The sequence below is a fragment of the Nicotiana sylvestris genome, chromosome 7 (assembly GCF_000393655.2).
Source record: "Nicotiana sylvestris chromosome 7, ASM39365v2, whole genome shotgun sequence".
In the NCBI taxonomy this organism is placed as follows: Eukaryota; Viridiplantae; Streptophyta; class Magnoliopsida; order Solanales; family Solanaceae; genus Nicotiana; species Nicotiana sylvestris.
The window spans coordinates 130,400,891-130,411,777 of NC_091063.1; positions in this window are offsets into that span (position 1 = coordinate 130,400,891).

Consider the following 10,887-nt stretch of genomic DNA (forward strand, 5'->3'; position numbering starts at 1 on the left):
ATCTATCCAGAGATGAGTTGGAGCCTAGTTACACAGCTTGGTACGATAAAAGGTCCCAAATCCATCTACAGCCTGAACGGCCCGCAAAAAGGCCCCATATCCAACAATTCACTGATGGAGCGCAGGAGCAATGGGATTGGTTGGCAAAAGAGGCAAACTACAGAGCCACCATAAGCAAATTGGAGGGACAGATTTGGGATCTTAAATTTGACAAAAGTGTATAAGCCGTTGCCGATGAAGGGGAGAAAAAGAATTGGCTCAAGAAAACAAGGCCCTTCGAGCACAGATCCAAAAAATGAAAATAGCCGCTGAGAATAAGGAAAGGAGCCGAAAGGATGAAAGACTCATAAGTGGTCTTAAGAGGAAAATAGCTGAGTGTGAGGCTGATCTGGAAAAATCCGAGGGTAATATGGCGAGAGCCCGGGCATAGTTAGCGAAGAACATAGAGGGGCGAGCAGAGGTTGTCCGGTAGTTGAAAAGGAAATGCGAGGGAACAATCACCAATTTAAAGAAAAGGCTAACTACCCTCGAAAATGAGATGGCCAAGCAAGCTAAGAACTTTAAAGCAGAAAAGGAACACTGCTATGCATTAATGTCCCAGCTAGAGGAAAATATGCAACAGTTGCAAGGTCAAAACCATCGTGATGCTCAGGTGCTAGAAGCTAGGACTTAGTAAATAGGGCGTTTTCTCCAAGAAAAGGGTATCATCAGGGAGAGGGTTAGAGCCATTGCTGACAACATCGTCATGAAGTGCCAAGAATGTGAAGACATGACTAGAACCACCTTCTTTGTTGTGGTAATGACCTTTGTTCACCAAATAATGAGGGACTTGGAGCGCCTTCAAGGGGATCTTGCGCATAGGCCCATGGCGAGACCGACGGATGTCCCGCCGGGCCCTGGAGCAGTTGAGGCATTGAAGTATTCATGATTTTCGTTCGAGTCTGTATTTTCATTTTCTTTGTTGGAGTCTGTTAGTCTATTTTCGAGTCCGTATTTTCATCTTTCTGTTGGAGTCTGTTAATCCCCCTTTTCGAGTCTGTTAGTTTTTATGATTAAATTCGGTAGGATGAGTCGTTGTAATCAAAACGTTTTTATTTTATGAAAAATTTGAAAACCCCAAAATATTTTTTTATTTTTACGCTTATCCCCCAGAACTAGGCTTGGTCTGATTCATGCGGCGTCATGATACATAGGCAATCCAAATAGGATCGATCATAACCATGAAAAAAAAAGAAGAAAGAGAAACAAAAGAAAAGAGAGAAAACAAGAAAAATCGGGAAAGAAATAATGGCAAAATAAGAGAGGAAGATGAGAGAATAAAGAAAAGCAAGAAACAAGCAAAGAAAAGCAGAATGAAAAAAGAGAGAAGTTGCAAAATGAAAATTAGGGAAAGCCAGGATGACGCAAACAACCGGTCAAATGCATAATAGAATTGGTTAACTTCTTAAGTGCATTGCATCACCAACGTGCGATTGCCTATCTGTTAAGCCCTAATCGTTAACAAGTTTGTTGTTGTCATCAAGCTCAGGCAGGTGGTTAGTTTGTTTGGCATTCTGGCAACTCACCCGTACAACACCAGGTCCAAAGACAAGTTGATCATGGCCAACCAAGAACTGGATGCAAGTGTTATTGATCCATCAAGAGAGGGGGAAGAGTCTGATGTTAATCTAAAGGAGGAGTTGTATAAGCTGAAACACCAGATGGCAAAGATGTACCATGCATGGGTAAAAGGGCATCCACCACCATCCTACCCCGCCAACCCTGCTTTCGTCCCACAGTTGGCTCAATCCCAAGAACCTCCCACTGGTGATTCATCTCCAGGATTTCCCATTTACAACCACTAACAAGGCACCACTTCCCAAACACTACAAGCACCACCACCTAAACCAGTCCCATACCCTCCTCCACTAGCCACCTTGTTTTCGTGGTACCCCCACCCGCTACACTCCATCGATCCTCCAGTGAGCCTTTATTCCAGACCTAAGATAACCAATACTATCCCCCGCAACCTTACTCCTACACTCCTCATTTCGACCTCCCTATTGAGACTGACAAACCACCTAAAAATCCAGAACAGGAGGAGATGCTTAGGAAGGTTAAAATCCTGGAGCAGTCATTCAGAAACATGCAGGGATTGGGAGGCCAGGTGAGCGTGGACTACAAAGATTTGTGCCCATTTCCCGATGTTCAACTGCCAGTGGGATTCAAGATGCCTAAATTTGATCTATATGACAGGCACAGAGACCCAGTGGCCCATTTGAGGGGATTCTGCAGTAAAATGAGAGGAGCCGGTGGGAAAGAGGAGCTATTGATGGCATACTTTAGCTTGAGTCTGAGCGGTGCGGCATTGGAGTGATACATTCATCAGGATCAAGGCAGATGGTATACATGGGATTATTTGGCCCAAGCATTCGCTTGTCATTTCCAATACAACCTCGATATTGTTCCAGATCATTTGTCTCTGACTAAGATTGAGAAGAAGCCTAGTGAAAGTTTCAGGGAGTACGGTTTTTGTCAGAGAGAACAAGCGGCAAGAGTTGACCCTCCGATGAAGAAAAGCGAAATGGTGGATTATTTTCTGCAGGCTCTGGAGCCCACTTACCTCGCCCATAGGCAAATCCTTCAACGAGGTAGTGAAGATGGGTGACATGGTGGAAGAAGGGCTTAAATCAAACAAAATCATGAGTTACTCGGCTATTAAGGCAACTACCCAAGCCATTCAAAACGGTACTGGGGGAGTGATCGGAAAAAAGAAGAAAGAAGATGTGACAATAATTGATTCAGGATCATGGTTTGGACCCAAGGGCCCATCACACCATTATACTCAGCCTCGACCCCACCACCAAACCTACACCCAAACCCCGTATAATCCACCCCAACATTACTTCCTATCACCAGACACTCATATTTCTGTCCACCACGCCCAAACATATACTCAACCTCCTGCTTACGCACAATGGCATGCCCCAGCCCAATAAAACACCTACCCAGCTCCACAAAATGCTTACCCACCCCCACGAGCCTACCGAAACCCTGCCGGCCCAAGTTTTTGACCCAATCCAACATATAAAAATGAGAGGATGCAGTGGAAGAAAACCTTTACCCCATTGGGGGAGTCTTATACCAGTTTGTTCCACAAACTGAGGCAATTGGATATGCTGAGGCCAATTGAGTTGAAATTGCCAAACCCCCCTCCCCCAAAGAATCTTGATTACTCTATAAGTTGTGAATATTGTTCAGGCACTCCGGGGCATGATACGGAGAAGTGCTGGCACTTGAAAAATGCTATCCAGGAGCTCATTGACACAAACCAGATTAAAGTCCAAACTCCAGAGGCACCCAACATCAACCAGAACCCATTGCCAACCCATCAGGAAACAAACATGATTGAGATAGTACATAAGGGAGGGGAGCCTAAGAAGCCTTCACAGACCGTCATGATGATTCAGTCCAGTGAGGTCAAGCCAGTTAAAAAACCAACAGTTGAAGGATCAGTGAACAAGTTGAGCATGACAAACGGTGAACTATCTGGGTAGTCAAGAAAGGATCCCTAAGTGATGTTGCAACAAAGCAAGAAAAGATAAAAGTGGTTGTGCCAGGAGCGACAAACAAGCCTATCATAATTGTAGAGGGTGCCCGTACGGATCCTGCCATCATCAAGCCTGTAACCTAGTTGCCGGTAATCAGCACCAAGGTCATCCCATGGAAGTATGAATGGGTGATAGTGACCTATAAAGGAAAGGAAGTGAAAGAAGAAGTCAATGAGGCCCAGGGATTAACTCGTTCGGGGAGATGCTTTGCCCCGGAAGAGTTAAGAAAAGCTAAAACATCCAGAGATAATCCAATCCTAGTAAAGAAGGCAGTGAATGAAGAAGAGGCGGAGGAGTTTTTGAGAAAAATGAAGGTACAAGATTATTCCATCGTGGAGCAGTGGAGAAAGATGCCTGCTCAGATTTCATTATTGTCATTGTTAATCCACTAAGACGAGCATCGTCAAGCCTTGATGAAAATTCTGAATGAGGCTCATGTTCCCGACAAAATTTCAGTAAACCATCTGGAAAAGATCGCCAACAAAATATTTGAGGTGAATAGGGTCACCTTCTCTGATGATGAGTTGCATGTGGAAGGTACTGAACACAATAGAGCTCTCTATCTTACGGTAAAATGTGAAGATTATGTGGTTACCAGGGTATTAGTTGACAATGGTTCCAGTGCAAACATTTGCCCTCTCTCTACTCTGAACAAGTTGAAAGTGGATGATGAGAGGATTCACAAGAACAACATCTGCATTCGGGGATTTGATGGTGGAGGGAAAGATTCAGTTGGTGATATAGTGCTTGAGTTGACAATAAGACCGGTGGAATTCACCATGGAGTTCCAGGTGCTGGACGTAGCCGTCTCTTACAATTTGCTGTTAGGTCGACCTTGGATTCATGCCGCCAAAACAGCCCTGTCCACTTTGCACCAGATGGTCACGTTCGAATGGGATAGACAGGAGATCGTCGTATATGGTGAAGATAATTTATGTGCTCACAGTGATGCCTTTGTCTCGTTCATTGAGGTTGAAGATGCCAAAGGGCCCTGGGTCTATCAAGTTTCTGAAACAGTGTCGGTCGAGAAAGTTCCAGAAGGGAAATGTGTTCCAACTCCAAAGATAACCTCTGCATCAATCATGATGGCCTTTGAAATGCTGGAAAATGGCTTCGTGCCCGGCAATGGTTTGGGTGCATCTCTGCAAGGTATCATATAGCCAGTGTCCCTCCTTGAGAATTTGGGTACATTCGTTCTTGGATTCAAACCTACAGCGGCAGATGTAAAAAGGGATAAAAGGTTGAAATAGAAGGTGTGGGTGCTTCCAAAGCCTATCCCGCGTCTCTCCAGGTCTTTTTTCAAGCCCGGTGCCAGGAAGCGCCCAGTGACGACAGTTCCAAGCTCTGTGGTTGACATTGATGAGGAGTTAATTGAAAGGTTCCAGAGGTTGTTTGATGATGTGAACATGGTAGAAGTTGGAGAAGGTTCTAGCAAAGCGGACGTGCAGTTCGTCGAGCTGAATGCAAATCTTAACAATTGGAAGGCTACTCATCTCCATACCAGGAAGGAGTCTTGGTAGTTTGTTTTGTTTTCCTTTCTATCTGGGTCATTCCAGGGTTGTGACCTAGATTTTTATTTTTCGCTTGTTGATGTACAAACCCTGTTATCCTTTATTTTTAATGAAATGCAATTTACCTTTTCCATCATTCCTGATAGTTTTATTTTGTTTTTCTTTTCTTCTTTGTACAATTCTTTTTATGCTGGTTTCAATAACATGACATGCATGAGGAATCTTCGGCCCAGTCTTAAAAGTCAATCTAATTCTAAAATAATAATCCAAGAAATAGAGTGTGACGATGAATCAGAATATGATGAGGATGAGGCCTTTGAAGAGATTAGTAAGGAATTAAGTCATTTTGAAGAAAAACCCAAGCATAACCTGAATGATACAGAAGCAAACAATCTAGGGGATCCAGATAATGTCAGAGAAACTAAGATCAGCGTCCATCTTGAACCGTAAATCAAGGAAGAGGTAATTAAAGCATTGTTTGAGTTTAAGGATATTTTTGCATGGTCGTATGATGATATGCCCGGCTTGAGTACCGATTTGGTGGTCTATAAATTGCCAATTGATCCAGCATTTCCACCCGTTAAGCAGAAGTTGAGAAAGTTCAAAACTGACATGAGTGTGAAGATTAAAGAAGAGGTCACAAAGCAGCTTGATGCAAAGGTCATTCAGGTCACGTGGTATCCCACGTGGTTAGCCAATGTTGTGCCTGTGCCAAAGAAGGATGGTAAGACCAGAGTGTGTGTTGATTACCGTGATCTCAACAAGACAAGCCCAAAGGAAAACTTCCCATTGCCAAATATCGACATTTTAATTGATAATTGTGCCAAGTATGAGATTGGGTCTTTTCTGGATTTCTATGCGGGCTATCATAAGATTCTAATAGATGAGGAAGATGTGGAGAACACGACATTCATCACGCTGTGGGGAACATATTGCTACCGGGTCATGCCTTTTGGTTTGAAAAATGCTGGGGCAACATACATGAGGGCAATGACAACCATATTCCATGACATGATACACAAGGAGATCGAGGTTTACATGGACGATGTGATCATAAAGTCCAGGAAGCAGTCTAACCACGTCAAAGATTTGAGAAAGTTCTTCCAAAGGCTCCGCAGGTATAATCTTAAGCTTAATCCTGCAAAGTGCGCATTTGGTGTTCCTTCGATAAGTGCCACCAATTCTTCTCTCTACTGAAGAAGAAGAACAACTTCTCATGGACCCCGAAATGCCAACGGGCCTTGGAGGAACTCAAGCAAAATCTATCGAGCCCACCACTACTTCACACGCCGAAGGCAGATGAACAACTATACCTGTACTTAGCAGTATCGGAGATAGCGGTAAGTGGAGTCCTAGACAGGGAAGAGCAAGGTATGCAATTTCCAAGTGGACTAATTTTCTATGTGGGTTGAAGCCCAGGCATACGAGAAGGTCAGGGAGAAGGAAGTCATCGATTTCATTTGGGACCACTGATATGACGGTTCGGCATGTCGGCCAAGATCGTATGCGACAACGAGAAATAATTCATTGGCAACAAAGTGACCAAGTTTCTTGAAAACCATAAGATCAAAGGATCCTATCAACACCTTATCACCCTAATGGTAACGGACAAGCAGAATCGACCACCAAGACCATACTCCAAAACCTCAAAAAGCGGTTAACCGATGCCAAAGGAAAATGGAAGGAAATTCTGCCCGAAGTCTTATGGGCATACTGTATGACCTCGAAGTCCAGTACCAGGGCCACCCCATTCTCGCTGGTTTACAGCGCCGAAGCTCTAATATCGGTCGAAGTCGGAGAACCTAGTCTCAGGTTCCGATACACAACTAAATAATTGAATGGCAAGGCCATGAGTATGAGCCTGGAACTATTAAATGAATGGCGACCGAAGAACTAACCTTTTACACTTCAACATCGAGGACTTGGTGTTAAGAAAGGTCACACTAAGCACCTAGAATCCAAAACGAGGGGAAGCTAGGGCTGAACTAGGAAGGGTCGTACCAAATTCTTGAGATCACCAAAAAAGGATTGTACAAACTCGGGGCAATGAATGGTGAATAGCTAATAACTAGAACATAACTCACTTGAAGCAATACTAATTAAGGTATGACAACATTCATTCCTTTTTACTTATTTTTCAACTAACACTTGCAGGTAACCAATAAGGAGAGGTGCAGATTTTTAGGTGTGAAAGCACGCATTGCACTCTTTTTTCCCTTAAATAGATTTTTTCCCAAATGGGTTTTCCGACAAGGTTTTTAACGAGGTAACCGGTGTCAATGATTGCATCAACAATATCCAAGGCTTCTCTCTATGATCAACCTCAAATACTGGGGGCATTACCCTCGGATATCGATTTGGCAAGGAAAGAAACTTTGTGATTGAAAGGTCTCGATAGATAGGATTTATTTTAAGGGCCAAACGGTCAAATGGACCGTTCCCACATAGACTGCTCGAGCCCTGGCACAAAGCATGTATACATGTATAACTATTATGCACAAGAATAAAAAGAAGTCTCTTCCTTGTGGATAAATATCCTATCCTTTAAAAGTTTTCTTGCATTTATCAAGGAATTTCCTACATCTGATCCCCTAAAAGTATCGAGCCCAAGGTCCACCTTAATCTGAGTTTGAACAATCACTTTCACTAGGGGACTGCCGTCTGAAAACAAACTCTGACGATCTGGGCTATCAGATCTTGGGGGCATAAGACCTACTAGGCAATGCCCGAATTTTAAAGGCTACGACCATATCCCCACTTGGGAGATGTTATCTTAGGTAAGCCCGGATAACAAGCCCACTGTCCCACTCCAAACTAAAAAGGCTACGGCCATATTAACACAGCTCAGAGACTTCCGAGACCGGTAACAAAAATAACAAGTCCTTAAAATTTCTTAACCGGTTCTAAAGGCTACCCTCGACAAACTATAATCTAAGTACTTTGTGGAAAATATTTCGGTCATACCAAACCACCACAGTTCCTTAAACAAAATAATGTTAAATTCAAGGCTTGTTCGAAAATCCGAACATAACTTAACTATTTTGCGCTAAGGCATTTTAATCCTTGCAAACATAAATAATAAAGCAAAGGAAAAAACTCAGAAATTGCTGGAGGGAAAAAAGCTTTATATACATATCAAAAATTTTTTACAAGGGCCAAAACAGGCTCGATACAAATTTTTGCAAAGGCCAAGTGGCCTCAACACACAAAAAAAAATACACAAGTACAAAGGTACAAAAAACAAAGAAAAAATGTACAAGGCATTTAAACAACCTAGTCTTACCGGAGCCCGCCTCATCACCAGGACCTTCGGGGTCTCCTCCACCCTCGGACCTGCACAAATATTCAGAATCCTTTGCTCGAACCTGAGCCGCCTTGGCATCAGCCTTATAAACAGCCACCATCTCATTGGCATCGACTTTAACCACCTCAGTCTCCGACTTGGCCGTTTCAAGCTCTTTGGCCAGAGTTTCTTGATCAGAGACGACCGAACTCACCTGAGACTGGAGCTCCTCAATCTTTTGGCTTGCACCAAGGCCTTTTCCTTTATAGCTCAGAGCCGGACCTCAACCGAAGCCAATTTTTCCCGGGCAGTCTTCCTCGGTCACGAAGTACTGAACTGGCCACCTCTATGGGGCGAAAGAAGACCCGGGCACCCTCCAGAATGAAAATGAGAATCGATCGCTTACGATCAGGATCCATGATTAGAGCTGGGAACCGGTTGATTAGTTTCGGGCTTGAGGAAGGCCCACTTATTCCTAAAGATGGACTCTTCTTCAGCACCACTAAGTCACTCAATCCGGTGACGTCCTCCATGGTGGTAGAATTCACGCCATCAAAAAAGTCGCGGAAAGGGACATTCACTCCATGGGCCCCCTCATTAGGGTGAGGTTTCACTATCTAAGCCTCGTTAAATATGGACTCAGTAAACAAAGGCAAGTCAGAGCTGTCTATCACACGAAGTACATCCTTCGGGGCATTGTCCACTACCTGGGATGCCCCAGCTAAGCTTCCTCGTCGGCCTCCCCAACTTGAGGCAAAAAAACCTTACCTCTCACTGGTTCGGAAGCCTCGGTCATGGCCTCCTCGTCGGCCTCCCTGGCTTGAGGTAGACCAACCTCGACTCTCTCTAGTTCGGAGGCTCCTTGTCCCTTGAACTGCGACCACACGCGGGACACTAGTTCATACGCTGCTTCTTCTTCTTCTTCTTCTTCTTCTTCTTCTTCTTCTTCTTCTTCTTCTTCTTCTTCTTCTTCTTCTCCTTCTTCATATTTGTCCCTCGGCCGGAGGTGAGAGTACGATGATGGTAGTCCGGAACTGGTGCTTTCTTTAGATTTGTGCACCAACCTCCTCCTCGGTTTTTTCTTCTCCAATTTCGGAAAACTCGGAGCCTCTTTTCTCTTCTTCTCCTCACCCTGTCACGGAGCAGGGGAATCGGCAGGGCAATCCTCTTCGCCGGATGGAGGCCTCATTACGACATCCTTCAAAAGACCTGCAAAGGGAAACGAAACAAGTGAGAACTCGGTGACAAAAAAAGACCCAAGTATTATTCACTCAGGAAGGGAAATCTCACCATGAGAACGGGCCTCCCACCGGCCTTTTGAAAGTTCATGCCGAGCACACTCAGAATATGGCTTTTGTGATACAATGCCCTCGACCCACTCCTTGAGTCGAGGGATTGCGTTCAGGACCCGAGCAACAGCTGCACCACTGTCACCACCCGAATTTTTCACCGTCGGGACCGTGATAGATTATGCTGTATTCAATTGTAATACCGAAAATTAACTTCTGCAATTTCTTGAATTACTACTAGAAACATATTAAAGTCTTATACTTAGATGTCAAATGAGATATTTTTTGAAGATGTTTTCTTCTCTATTTCTAGTTCTAATATTGAGTTATAAATCTGGTTTCCTCTTACCACAATGCCAATACTACTTCTGTATAGAGCCAAACACTATTTTGCTTAGACTTCTTGCAAGAGTTATTCCCATCCATGTTCATATCCTATCAGTACTGGTGAAATAGGGTGCTTCACATATTAAACAATATTTATGGAGCAATACAAAATATAGAACCAGTTTGTCCTTGTTCCAAAACATATAATGTAGCATATTTATGCTTGGACATGGATGTTGAATTTAAAATGAACTTTTAGGTCTAAGAAATATCAGCATTGCAGACGCAAATTTAGCTACTTATTTTGATTGTGAGTAGACTAGAACTCTGACCTCTAGTTTCTCTTAGTTGTTGATACATGTGCCAAATAATTTGTTCTTATTTGGTTGTCTAAAGTATCTGTTCAATGTTATGCGTGCCTCAAGTAATTGCCCTTACACTCAGGAACCATATTAGCATCATATTTCCATACTTGGGAAGAAGTTAAGGTCCTCTAATTTTTGAAATTAAATGGGCAGAAAACTGAAGTGAAAAAGTAGAATATTATGACTTAAATTTGTAATTATATGGTAAACTTTTAGCAAGCGAGTGTTTAAGCAAAACTTTGAAGTAAATAACATGTTTTCCTGCTTATTAGTGGGTAGTTCACTTCCAGTTCGTAGAACATGGTGGAGTAACAAGAATTGAATACTTCTGAGATCAAGCAAGTTGAAAAGCATAAGATGTGTTTCTGCTACGTTGATAAATATAAATTTCAATGTTTTTCGTGTTTTTGCGGGTGGCTGTACCATTGTTTTTTCTGTTTATTCATCTTTCTATTTGAAAGACTTCCCTTTTTATATTAAAACCTTGCTGCGCTGTTGATGCATTAGATGCTTCACTTCTTG